Genomic DNA, 13,288 nt, shown 5'->3' with positions numbered 1-13,288 from the left:
CATTCATTCAATGATTAAAGGCCTGGAAACCATAGCGATCGGTTGTTGGTTGCCATATCAGAGTCAGGATTTAATTATGTTTTCAAGCGAGTGCTCATTCTCCTCAACTGCTCTTGTTTCTCTCTCTCTGCTCGTACGCTCTCCTTCTCGGGTTTGGTGGATCTGCAGTGGTGAATCAGTCCCATCATTGACTCTCATCTCACGTAATGGTGGTGTGAGCAGAACGTCAGGGCGAGAGCTGTTATAAATTATTCAAATAAAAAAATGATAGTTATTAGACATTTCAAGGGGTTTTTTTTATAGTTATTTATCAAAGATTATGTATTTTATAGAAATACCTATAATAAATAGGTATTTGAGAGTAAATTATAATCAATTTTTTTATTCTTCTTCTTTTAACTTTAAAAATAACTCCAAGTGATTGAATTAAATATTCTTAAATTTTTATTTGAATATTTTTTATTATTTACTCAATACAGATTTTTTAAAAGTTTGTCACATTAAAACTATTTATATTAAACCTATAGCAATCTTATTGAGAAGATGGTGTAAATATCGTTTTAAGAAAATGTTTATATAAGTTTCAAGCCGAAATACACTTTCTATAGTGTTCTTGATCTTGTGTTTGTTATTTATAGTTAGTTTCTATGATGTTGTTCATCCTCTTCATTGTTATCTTTTTTATAACAATCTAAGAACAATAATTTATGAGTTTATACAAAGTCAACATGGAAGCCACAAATACTATCAAATTATTGAATCAAGATTTTATTCGTTTGAATCGTTTTGACGGGATGAATTTTCACCCGTTGGTAAGACAAGATAAGCTTTTATATTGATTGCTTTGAAGATTTTTTATATGTTTGATCTAAATCTTATATCAATTCCTGATCCAATCGATAATGACATTGATGTAGTCACGAAAGAAAAGAAATGAAAATGAAATTGTGTAGAGGATACATTCTAATGCTATTTCGGATCGGTTTTATAATCGGTGGAACCATATGCAAAAATAATTTTGAATGTTTTAAAATTGAAATATCAAGCCGCCGAGAAAAAAAGTACAAAGAAAATTTTAATTTCTAAATATTTTGATTACAAGCTTATGGATGACAAGCCAATCATGACAAAGTGTATGAATTATAAGTTATTGTTAATCAATTGAGGGCTAAAAAAGTAAATTATCTGAACCTTTTCAAATAGGGGTTATAATAGTCAAATCGCCTTCATCTTGAAACATCATTTTGGAGCAAATTCAAAAACATTTTCTAATCGAGGATGTGAGACAAGAGTGAGAAATCTTTTGATAATATAAAAGTAAATATTGTGAATCAATTTAAGAATTTCATAAGCAAAATAAGGAGAATCATCTTAACCTCAAAAGGGATCATGAAAAATTTAAGAAGCCAAAGAGTGGATGTTGTTTTGTTAATAGAAAACCTGATTATTTTGTTAGGGATTACAGATTTAAGAAATGTCAAAAACCAAAAGTTAACTCTATTAAGGGAGATGATAATATAATCACTACGATGAGCATGGTTGGTAATACGATACTTATGCTACCGTCCATGTTTACTATGATACGCAATCTTCAAAACTAACTAAAAGTTAATGGATGGATAAGAGATTCAAATAAGAAATGAAGTTCGTTCTAAGGTGCTTGGCAAGAAAAATGTAGAACTCACTTTTACTTCGGGAAAAAAAAGTTACTCTTATGAATGTTCTTCATATACCAGATATGAGTAAAATTTTAGTGAGTAAGAATTTTCTTGATAAATCTAGAATTAAATTTGTATTTGAGTTCGAGAAGTTAATTCTATCCCGTAATAAAACTTTTGTTAGAAAAGACTATTCCATTGAGGGAATGATCAAATTATCTATTGTTGATAATTATTCTAAAATTAATAAAAATATTACTTATGTTTATATTATTGATTCTTATTCATTATGGCATGATAGACTAGCAGATATTAGAACTAGCACTATTAAAAGAATGGTTAAGTGTGATTTAATAAATTATAATGTTGATCGTCTTAATAAATATGAAATTTATATTAAATCAAAGATGACTAAAAAATCCTTCAAAATGTTAAAAGGCATACTAATTTATAGATTTAATATATACTGATATATGTGAATTAAATGACATATTAATTAGAGAAGACAATAAATATTTCATTATTTTTATAGATGATATGTTTAAATTCATATATATTTATTTATTGAAACATAAAAATGATGTTTTTAATGCTTTTAAGGTATATAAAACAAAAGTTAAAAATCAATTAGGGAAGAAAATTAAAGTTATAAGAAGTGATAGAAGAGGAGAATATTTCCTAATGAATTTAACTTATTTTGTAAATAACATGGTATAATTCATGAATATTCAACACTTAGAACATCTTGATAAAATAAATTAGTAGAAAGAAAAAATAGAACTTATCTAGAGAAGATAAATGCTATGTCATTGCATGTTAAATTATCTTATAATCATGTAATATTTTAAATAGAATTCTTTGAGTAAGTGATAACAGTTAATATCTTTCTGCTGCTACATTTTGTTGCCAAACACCTACGTTGCACTGCAACAGCCCCCTAAGCGTGACCTCTATCTCCGGTGACTACAGCGATATTGATCCTGCTGCCATCATTTTCTTCCACTACCACTCTCGCTACTTTAGATCACATCATTTACCATCGCAAGAGCACATCAGCACCCCCACCTTCTTCTTGCAGAGGCAGAGAAGTTCTCAAAGAACCTTCTCCCTCGATCTCACTCACGCCCGCGTAGAAATCCGTCGGCAGAAAACCATTGCTGATCGGTTGCTCTACGCCCGCAACATCATCGGCTTCTCCCAAAGTGGGACTGTGCCCGCAGCAATGCTGGCTTCTTCCAAAACTGCAAGTTGTAGCATCTCACTGACCTGCAAGCTACGACACGTGACGGTGGTGTCGTTGCTGCTGTAGTCGTTGTTGCTTACGACAGCATCAATAACTATAGCTGCATCGTGAATAGTGGCAGCATGGATCTCATTGCTTGCTTGTCATTAATGCCTCAGTGAAGACTTGTCAAGGTGCGGCAGACCTTTTACTTGGAAAGTTGGCAAGCGATCGGTATAGGTAGCCTCAGCAGTTTTTTTTTACCCATCTAATCATTGTAGACTTCTACTTTTTTCACTTTGCTCCTATATACGTCCAACATGTCCTCATCTAACGTTCCAATTACTATTCCTGTAGGAAATCATAGTACATTTTCCTCTACAAACCTTATTTCTATCAATGCTGCCACTCTCATTCCCTTCAAATTATCTAACGGTAGCAACTGTGCATCATGGCATGTTCAATTCTCTAATCTACTATTTGGCTATAATCTTATAGGATTTATCGATGGCTCTTTTCGTTATCCACCGGCGATGCTCAACATCTTAGGCATATCCAATCCAATACCAAATCCAGACCACAAACTATGGTTACGCCAGGATCGTCTCATCCTTCAAGCAATTCAAGCCTCGGTCACTGGTTCCCTCGCCCCACTCATTTCTTCATATGACACTACTGTCGAAGCTTAATGCAAATTGCAAACCACCCTGGCCAATCGTTCTCGCACTAGCATGCTTAGTCTTCTATCCAGTCTCATGAAGATAAAACAAGAGGGAAGTATTATTGTTGATTATCTACACAACATAAAGATTATCATTGATAACTTGGCCTTGATAGGTCATTCCCTTAGTGATGAAGAAGTTATTGCAATACGAGCACATGATTCACTAGTGTTATTTGAAGAACTCTATGACAAGTTGACTGATTATGAGATATATCTCAAGCGTGAGGACAGGTTGCCAAGACCATCCGTTATAGCTCAAGTCAGTTAAAAACGTAAGAAGAAGAGCAACCGATACCACAAGAGCTCCAAACAAACCTCCCCTCCTCAACCCTCTCAACATTTCAATTGTAGAAGAAGAGCAACCGATACCACAAGAGCTCCAAACAAACCTCCCCTCCTCAACCCTCTCAACATTTCAATTGTAACCATCAAGGCGACTATTTTAATTATCCTCATCCCTGGCATCTTGATCACATAAATCAATAAAGAGTTATCTGCCAGCTATGTGATAAAGTTGGCCACTATGCAAAAGTCTATAGAACTCGATCCAGACTTCCTCCTCTGTCGTATTGGCCTCATGCAAATCTTACAGCTACTTCAACTATTAGTGATCAAAATTGGATTATAGACTCTGGCGCATCTCATCACATCACCTCTGATTTACAAAACTTGTCCATTCATAACGACTATGACGGAACTGAAGATATCATCATCGGTGACGGTAACTAACTCCTCATTGCTCATACTAGTTCCACAATGCTTAATTCATATAGTACTTCGTTTATGCTAGATGATGTTTTGTGTGCATTATGCTAGATGATGTTTTGTGTGCACCCCAAATCAAACGAAACCTCATTTCTGTTTTTTAATTTTGCAAACAGAATCATACCTCAATTAAATTCTTTCCTAATTCCTTTCTTGTCAAGGATTTAAGCACAAGGGCATCCTTGGTTCGAGGTTAGAGTAAAGACAATATTTACGAGTGGTCGTCGGTTCCACAAATCACCCAACCCACTGCCTATTCTTCAATCGCAGCTCCAACAGACGCGTGGCATCGTCGTCTTGATCATCAAATTTAAGAGTAAATTATAATCAAATTTCTTTTTTGATTCTTGTTCTTTCTTAACGTGAAAAATAACTACAGATTTTTTAATATTGAATTAAATATTCTTGAATTTTTATTTGAAGAATTTTTTATTGTTTACTCAATATAGATTTTTTAAAAGCTTATCATATCTATTAAATCTAGACTTGTTATATTCACTAAAATTATTTAGATGATGGTATAAATATCATTTTTAAGAAAATATTTATACATGTTTATTATTTATACTTGGGTTTCATTCTTTTTACATATTTTATAACTAGAGCTTCCGAACAAAACGTGTGCCGCTTCTGATGTCTTTGAACAGAGTAACTGAGGGCAGAGCACTGGTCTTTACTGTTTGTTTACGAGGTAATCTCTTTGATGTATTATCATTCCTATTTTAGATGATATAATATGTAATTGCTGTTCGAGTAAAACTAAATTGAGCTCTACCAGAGAGGATGGTGGAAATTTATACAAACACCTCGTTTGCTCTGTTTTTGGATTTCCTCTTCGTCAAGTAGAACTCTTAGGTTGACGTGAACTCCTCTGTTATGGAACTGTTTAGTGCCACATCGAGAAGACTTTTAGTCCCACATCACAAAGAGTACAGAGAGAACGACGGCGAGGATCCCATATAAACCATGATAACCCATCGTCCATTTCACGCAGCTGCGTGGTGGGCACAGAGCGAACTATTCTTTCGCCTTTTACTAAAGAACACCGTGCGCCCGCCACACAAAACAGCTTACGCCAATTTTTTGAGGGCCCGTCCTTATATTTGGTGGGGCCCAATAAATCATTAATAAGTTTTTTTGCTTCGTATTAGTTAGTTTGTTTTGTACTTATACAGGTTATCCAATTAATTTGGGCTCAATAAGTAGTCAGAATTTGATTTCATGTAGTACGTATTTTCTTTTCCCTTTTAAGATTTTAGCAATTTCACTTGACAAATCATTTATTTTTGGAATATAAATAAAAATTTTAAATTATTCAAGAAAGTTTTTTATTTCTCTATTAGTGTCTTTTTTAGTTTCTTTTTTATTTATTCACTTAAGAGCATCTCACGTCTCTTAGGATAATATATATTAATATTTTTATGATAACTCAGGATTTTTAGTTTTTATTATAAATTTAGGATACTTCTATATATAAATTAATATATTTTTATATATTCTCTAAATGAGTATAACTCGAGAGTGCAATAACTAATCTAGATAATTTATAAGGAGAAAAAAAGATGGAGTAGAAGATGATGGAGGTAGGTAGAAAGACAACAATGGAGGAGTAGCAAGAAAGAAAGGATGAGAGAGTGAGAGAGGGTGAGGGAGGTGGATGAAAAAGAGAGGAGGAGGCGATAGAGTAGCGAGAGTTGATTGGCCATGGAGATAGAGTAGGAGGAGGACGAAGCCAAGGGGGAGGGGTGAGGAGGAGGAAGTCAACCAAGAAAAAGGGGGAGGTAGGGGAGGTGGGGGTAATTTAGAAAAATCAAGTATAATCTAGGGTTCAAATAGATCAAATTAAATATTTATGATTTAGTTGAATTAGTCTGGTCCAGTTTATTAAAAAAAATTCGTTCAATTCTAAAAATCAATCAAATCTAATCAAAAGATAATCATCATTTTTTAAAATTTTATTGAGGATATTTTGATTAATGCAAAAAATAGGGTTTCCTTGGATAAAGACCAAATATTGGGGCATCATTTAGTAAAAATCTATTATTAGGGGGTTTTCGATAAATTATCCTTTTTTTATTTTCAAGATTTTAGTAATTCAATTGATAGATCATTTATTGATAGAATATAAATAAAAAGGATAATTTTTTTAATAAAAATCTCTTGTTTTTATTTTTTATTAGCATGCCTTTTTCATTTATTCCTACGAAGCATCCCTCATTTTTTAAAAAATAAAATTATTTTTAGTTTCTATAACATCGCCCTTCACCTTAGCCTCTGTAAATTATTTTTTTATAGGTAAGGAAGCCAAAACTCATCTCATGTCTTTTTAAAAATGGAAGCTTTATTAGAAAAACAAAAACCTATTACAGAAAAAAAAAAAAAAAATAGAACTGGAATCGACACATTGATTCTTTTTTCGCAATTTTTTTGAACCGTATGCATCCAAAGGTGCACGTACAGTTCCTAAAGGAACCAATTTTGTCCTAATCAACCGACTTCATCGAGAAAGATTACTTTTTTGATTCATCACATCTGTCCCACTCCTGCTCTCTTCATGATTCCTCGCCTTTCACACATCCTCCCCTTCATTATATTTTGGCATCACTAGTTCTCTTATCGAGTTTGCAACCATGGTCAATAAGGGAGATGAGGCAAGGTAAAGGTGATAGTGATCGTAATAATGGAGAAGAAGAAGTCGAGACGACGATAACAATGGGGTGAAGGCAATGGGTGACAATGAAGGTAGATGACGTAAAAAAAAAAAATAGAGTTAGAGAAAGAGAAAATGATGATAAAACCTCGTGGAAGGGCTACGTTGACCACAGCGATAAATAGGAAAAAGTCGAAAAAAGGAGGAGAGAAGAAAACTCGTCACTTCTTTGGATTTCCTCGTCATCGTACTATGTTCTTGTGGCACCTATCATCAACGAAGAGAAAAGAAAACCCGTACCTACTTAGATCTCCTCTTCCTCCAACACCGTGGCTTCTCTCGATATGATATGTTTGACTTGGGTTAATCAAGTAGAATACTCAAAGTATTGTGAAGCCATCCAAGAGCTAGCTTTTAGTCCCACATTGGTAACATTAACAAGAGGGCACCGATAAAGATGCAATATAAACCATGATACACGAATGAACCGATTCACGCAGCTGCGTGGTGGGCACAAAGCGAACTATTCTTTCGCCTTTTACTAAAGAATACCGTGTGCCCGTCACTCCAAGCAGCATACGCCAATTTTTTGAGGGCCCATCCTATATTGGCTGGGGCCCAACAAGCCATAAGTTAAATATTATTTGTTCTTATCTGTCTTATTTTAATGTTTTCGTCGTCTTCTTAAATATACCTTTTCATTTCCTCAAATGTTATTTGTTTATCTCCCGATACATGTTGTTGTGCAAGGCCAGCCAGCACGCCCAAATAGGAAATGATGCGTCTTAAGTTATGTATATATCAAATCTCTTTATTAGTCATCTATATTTGGTTAAAACCAACCTAAGCTGTACATAGGAGTGTTGAAATTGAACAGAAAAATTAAATCAAAATTGAATTGGTTTAAAACTGGTTTGATTTGAATCGATTAATCAATGATACAGTTTTGAAGGCTATGGTCAATTTTAATTTGGGATTTCTCTTCCTCGATTTGGTTCGAACTAAATCGAATCGATTTTAATTTTAAAAATACTATCCCGACAAAATTCACTATCTTTTGCCCTTAAAACGGCTTCAAACCAATTAATTAAACCGACCCAAAGATCTAATTTTAATGTCATAAATTGGTAAAATGTAGGTCCAATCGGATCATTCGATTTAATTAAACTAAGTAAAAAATATATATTTAAATTATTTAAAATATAAACTAATTAATTGAACTTAATTTTGATTAATCCATTTTGAATCATTTTGATTTCGTAGGTTTAAACCGATTCTACTTTATTTTAACTGACTCGAATTGAAAATCAATTAAACCCAATTCAATTCAATTCAATTCAATTCAATTCGAACCCATAGCTATACTATTGGAAATTCATACAAACACCTCATGTACTCTGTTCTCAATTGCACCTGTTATCAAGGAGGAGGGAAGAAACCCAGTCAGTAGTCTTTGGATTTCTCTTCCTCAAACATCATGGCTTCTTTCTTTTTTCTTAAAAAGGTATTGACTTAGGTTAATTAGCTTCTAAGTAGCATCGCATACAATTAGTCCCACGTTGAGAACAGCAGCGAGACAGCACTGATAGGAATGCTACATAAATCATGATACAATAATTAATTATGTCACGCAGCTGCATGGCGAGCACATTTTACCGAAGAATACAGTGCTTCCGCCATTCAAAGCAGCATACGATAATTTTTTTAGAGCCCATCCTAACAAATCATTAATAAAGTATTTACTTAATCTTAATTAGTTGTTTTATTTCCATGTGATTTATCCAAATAATTAGGGTTTCTTAAGTATTTAGAATTTGATTTAATGTAGTATGTTTTTATTTTTTTTTTGAGTAATTTGTTAGAAAAAATTCCTAATATTCGACTCTTAATTCCCACATAATTGATTTTTACCTAAGGATATATTTTTTAAATCATAATAATCCTTTTATATCATACTATTTCAAGTCGTAGATCTATAAGCTAATTCGATTCGTTCTGAATATTACGAGTTCGAGTTAGGTCGATTTGGATTGGGTCAATCCTTATTAAATCTACAAAAATAAAAAAACTCGAGTGTAACAAAAATATTTTCATCGAATCAGTCCAAACTTCTCTAGAATTATTAGTACATGATTCTAAGATATTTAATATTATTTTTCTAATTTCTTATGATTTTAGGGTGAATAAATTTTTTAAATAAGATTTTTTTGGATTGAATCGACGATTGAGTGCAACTCATTGAATTTTACCAAATCTATCTTAACGAATGTAACTCGAGTGTAACACAAGTATAACTTTTTAAATTTTTGCCAAACCTATCAAACAAAGATAATATGTTATGAATTTAAGGTGATTAACTTTTCAAATACAGTATTTTTATGTTGTATGATCCAGTGGAATTCGAGTTAATTTTTTTTATCAAATAAATCCAAACTTTTCTAAAACTATTAGCAAGAAATTCTAATATATAATTATTATTTCTTTTTTTTATGAGTTTAGTGTGATTAAGTTTCCGAATATGATTTTTTTTCTGTTGAATATGTAATTGAGTGTGAGTAGAGTTAGTTTCTAACAAATCAATCCAAATTTTTCAAAAACTACTAACATATTATTATACAACATTTAGAATCACTATTTTTTTTTAAAAAAAAATTTAGAATGATTAAAGTTTTTAAATATGAATTAGCCTCTAAGTAATCTCATTACAAGTCTAGGTACCTTGGTAATAGTGCACCACTAGATGCATGAGTGATAACATTGCTTGGTGGGTGGTATCACCATCAATTTGAGGAATTATTTTTATTAAATCTATGATTGATTATAGTTTGAGTTAATTTTTACTAAATTAATCTAAACTTATTTTAGAACTATTGTATCTAATTTATGATGGATTAAGGATAATTTATATAAAAATTAATATTTTTTAATATATTCTATGAATAACTGTAACTCGAATGTAACCTAAGCATGATGATTTTTGTAGGTAATCTAGGATAATTTTTATATATATTAATTTTTTAATGATAAGTCGAGCTTTTATTTTTTATTATAAATTTAGAATATTTTTATATAAAAATTAATATATTTTTTAATATGTTCTTTCGATGAGTGCAACTCGAGCGTAACTTAAATATAATGACTAATCTAAGTAATCTATGAGGAGGAGGAGGAGAAGAAGAGAGCAACGAAGGAATAAAAGGAAAAAAAGAGTGAGACGAAGACTAAACCAATAGACAAGGGAGGAGGTGGGGATAATTTGGAAAAATTAAGGTATAATCTAATGTTCAATTATATCAAATTGAATACTTAGGATTTAGATGAATCGATATGGTCCAAGTCATCTCAAAAACTTGGTTAAGTTCTAAAAAATTAAGTCAAATCCATTCGAAAGATAATCATCATTTTTTTATAATTTTAGTGAGGGTATTTTGATCAAAGCTATAAATTAGGTGACACTTGATAAATTCCAAATATTGGGGCATCATCCAGTAAAAATCAATGGTTATGTGGTTTTTCGATAAAGGCCCTTTTTTTCATTTTCAAGATTTTAGTGATTTCACTTGACATATCATTTATTTATAGAATATAAATAAAAAGAATATTTTTTAAAAAAAATCTTTTATTTTCACTTTTTTTCAATTAACATACATTTTTCATTTATTCCTACGAAGCATCCCTCGTTTTTTAATATAATAAAATTGTCCCTCTCCGTACCATCACCCTCCACCTTCACCCCCTTATTCATCATCTTTGTCTTACTACTCCCACCTATGCTCCCCTTCCATACGTCTTCCCCTTCACTAGATTTTGGCACCACCAACTCCCAATCAAACCGATAGCCCTGGACGAAGTGGGAGGGGAGGCAAGGCGAGGGTGGTGGTGATCGTAGCGATGGAGAAGAAGAGGATGAGGCGACGATGACGATGGGGTAGAGGCATCGTGGTGACAAATAAGAATAAATCAAAAGAAGAGAGAGGAGATGAGGGTGATAAAGAAAGAGTGGAGGAGAGGCATGGGGGGAGGAAGAATGGAGGGAGACGAGGGCAACAGTGTCTCATGACAAGGTGAAAGCAATGGATGACAAGTGATGATGAGGAATACAGATGTACAGCGAAGGTTAAAAGTAATTTTATCTTTTAGAAAATAATATGTGCTCTAATAAAAAATGGTTGCTAATAGGGAAAAAGTAAAAATAGGATTTTTTTTGAGAAATTTGTCCAATAAACAAAAGGAAGAACTAGTGTTTGTAAGCCAAAAAAAAAAAATATTCAAAGATTAATATAAAAAACTAGGAATAAAAAAGGGTCAAGGTTCATTTTAGCTCTTGTGGTTTTCGTCATACACCACATAAGTCTTTATGATTTACTCGTATTTAAAATAACTTATATATTTTAAAAAACATAGTATATAAGTCCCTCCCGTAAGTCTAAGTTAATATACATTAGAGTATGCTTATGTGGTATGTTTACTCATAATAAACTATTAATATAATTATATGTGTAATTTAAGTTAAAAAAAAATTGATCAATTTTAGCCCTTGTATTTTTGGTTATGGACCATTTAAGCCTTTATGGTTTTGTTCGTGATTAAAAAAATCATATGGGTTAAAATAATTTTTTTAAAAACTTAAATTATATTAATAATTTATTATGAATCAACATGACACGTAAGTAGAGTCAAACGTGTATTAACTTAGATTTGACAAAAGAAGCTATGTTATATTTAAAAAAATATGAGGATTGTTTTAGACATATATAAACTATAATGATTTAAGTGATAAATGATTAAAATAACATGAGCTAAAATAGATCATAATTCAATATAAAAAAAATCGATTTACAATTATCAACGATGGAACAGAACTTGTCATTCGTTGAAGAGTCTCTTTCGGTCGCACTCCTCCCCCTACCAACATCATCTCGCGGTGGAATCGTCACTTGGCCATGACAAGTTCTCTGTGTTTCTTATTAGCCACACCGAGCATGCCAAGGTTATGCTTCGCTCTGTGAAAGCAAGCACGACACACTGCGTCAACATGTGTGAAATTGGTACTTGGGCCATTTCCCAAGTTATTGAACTACAACTATAGCCTTGTCGAATCACCACTTTCCCACTTAATTGCATCCTTTTCGAGTTGTTGTGGCCACCTCAGTGAGCTATTATTGCTTGATCATGGAAAGCTGCAACTTAGCCTTACTCGCATTCTGACATGGTTAATTTTTTATGGTAACTCATATTCGAATCGGTTATGAAATTTATTTAATAGACTTTTTAATTGTAGCCTTAATATGTTAAAAGTAGAATATGATTCTTCTTTGATTCTAGAATTCGAGTTTGTCACAAGCTATGAGTGGGCTTGGGAAAGAGCCCTCCCTATAAATACTTCACCATGAGTGTTGGCATAAATTCTTCTTTTGCCTTCACCGTTACTTTTTCTTCCTTCCACTTCGTTCCTTTTTTATTGTCTTTCTTCATCTTCTAAATATTAATACGTATCAATATATCGTGTGTTGACTACTAATAGATATAAATCCGATATATGATATTGCATTCCTTCGTTCAGAGAGCTCTGATTGAGTTAGTGATAACTTTAGTAATCATCGTGATAAAAGTGGAGATCAGTTCGTAGGATTGTTGAGCATTACTTGAACGTTAGCACTTGAACCGTCAAAGTGTTGCGCTTGGTGTCATCGCACTGACTACGTGGATCGCTCATCCTATACGCCAAGCTTTTAGTCCCACATTGGTGACATTGGCAAGAGGGCACCGGTAAGGATGCCATATAAACCATGATACACCGGTGAACCAAATAACGCAGCTGCGTGGTGGGCACAGAGCGAACTATTCTTTCGCCTTTTACTAAAGAATACCGTGTGCCCGTCACTCCAAGCAGCATACCTCAATTTTTTGAGGGCCCATCCTATTCTAGTTGGGGCCCAACGAATCATTACTTAAATATTTATGTTTTTATTTTTTGTTACAGCCCATACGTATACTCGGTGGGGCCCGAAACCATTAATTAGTAATAGATTATTAATAAAAATATTTTTTATGTCCCGGATTTTAGCAAATTCAGGTGGAAAAAAATATTATTATTTTGGATGAGAATTTTTATCCTTTCCAGGAGTAAAAATATCGCATAATATGATGTTGTTATTAATAATCATCATTAAATAGTTGAGAGGTTTTAATATAAATAAAATATCGAAGAACCAGTGACTCTCATCCAAAGAGATATCTTTAAGGGACTAATATAAAAAATACTAGCA

General features: G+C 32.6%; 3 non-coding genes across 3 annotated transcripts; all 3 read left to right on the top strand.

Annotated features, from left to right (window-relative positions):
- Window positions 1–5,360: 5,360 nt before the first annotated feature.
- LOC135613277 (U5 spliceosomal RNA) lies at window positions 5,361–5,482 on the top strand. The gene has a single exon (XR_010487260.1). It is a non-coding gene; the product is annotated as a U5 spliceosomal RNA (small nuclear RNA).
- Window positions 5,483–7,517: 2,035 nt separating this feature from the next.
- LOC135613273 (U5 spliceosomal RNA) lies at window positions 7,518–7,633 on the top strand. The gene has a single exon (XR_010487257.1). It is a non-coding gene; the product is annotated as a U5 spliceosomal RNA (small nuclear RNA).
- Window positions 7,634–12,835: 5,202 nt separating this feature from the next.
- On the top strand, window positions 12,836–12,956 carry LOC135613276 (U5 spliceosomal RNA). Its single transcript, XR_010487259.1, has one exon. It is a non-coding gene; the product is annotated as a U5 spliceosomal RNA (small nuclear RNA).
- The last annotated feature ends 332 nt before the right edge of the window (window positions 12,957–13,288 follow it).

The sequence above is a fragment of the Musa acuminata genome, chromosome BXJ2-5 (assembly GCF_036884655.1).
Source record: "Musa acuminata AAA Group cultivar baxijiao chromosome BXJ2-5, Cavendish_Baxijiao_AAA, whole genome shotgun sequence".
Lineage (NCBI taxonomy): Eukaryota > Viridiplantae > Streptophyta > Magnoliopsida > Zingiberales > Musaceae > Musa > Musa acuminata.
The sequence above is the reverse complement of the archived record's forward strand: the minus strand, read 5'-3'. Positions and strand labels throughout refer to the sequence as shown.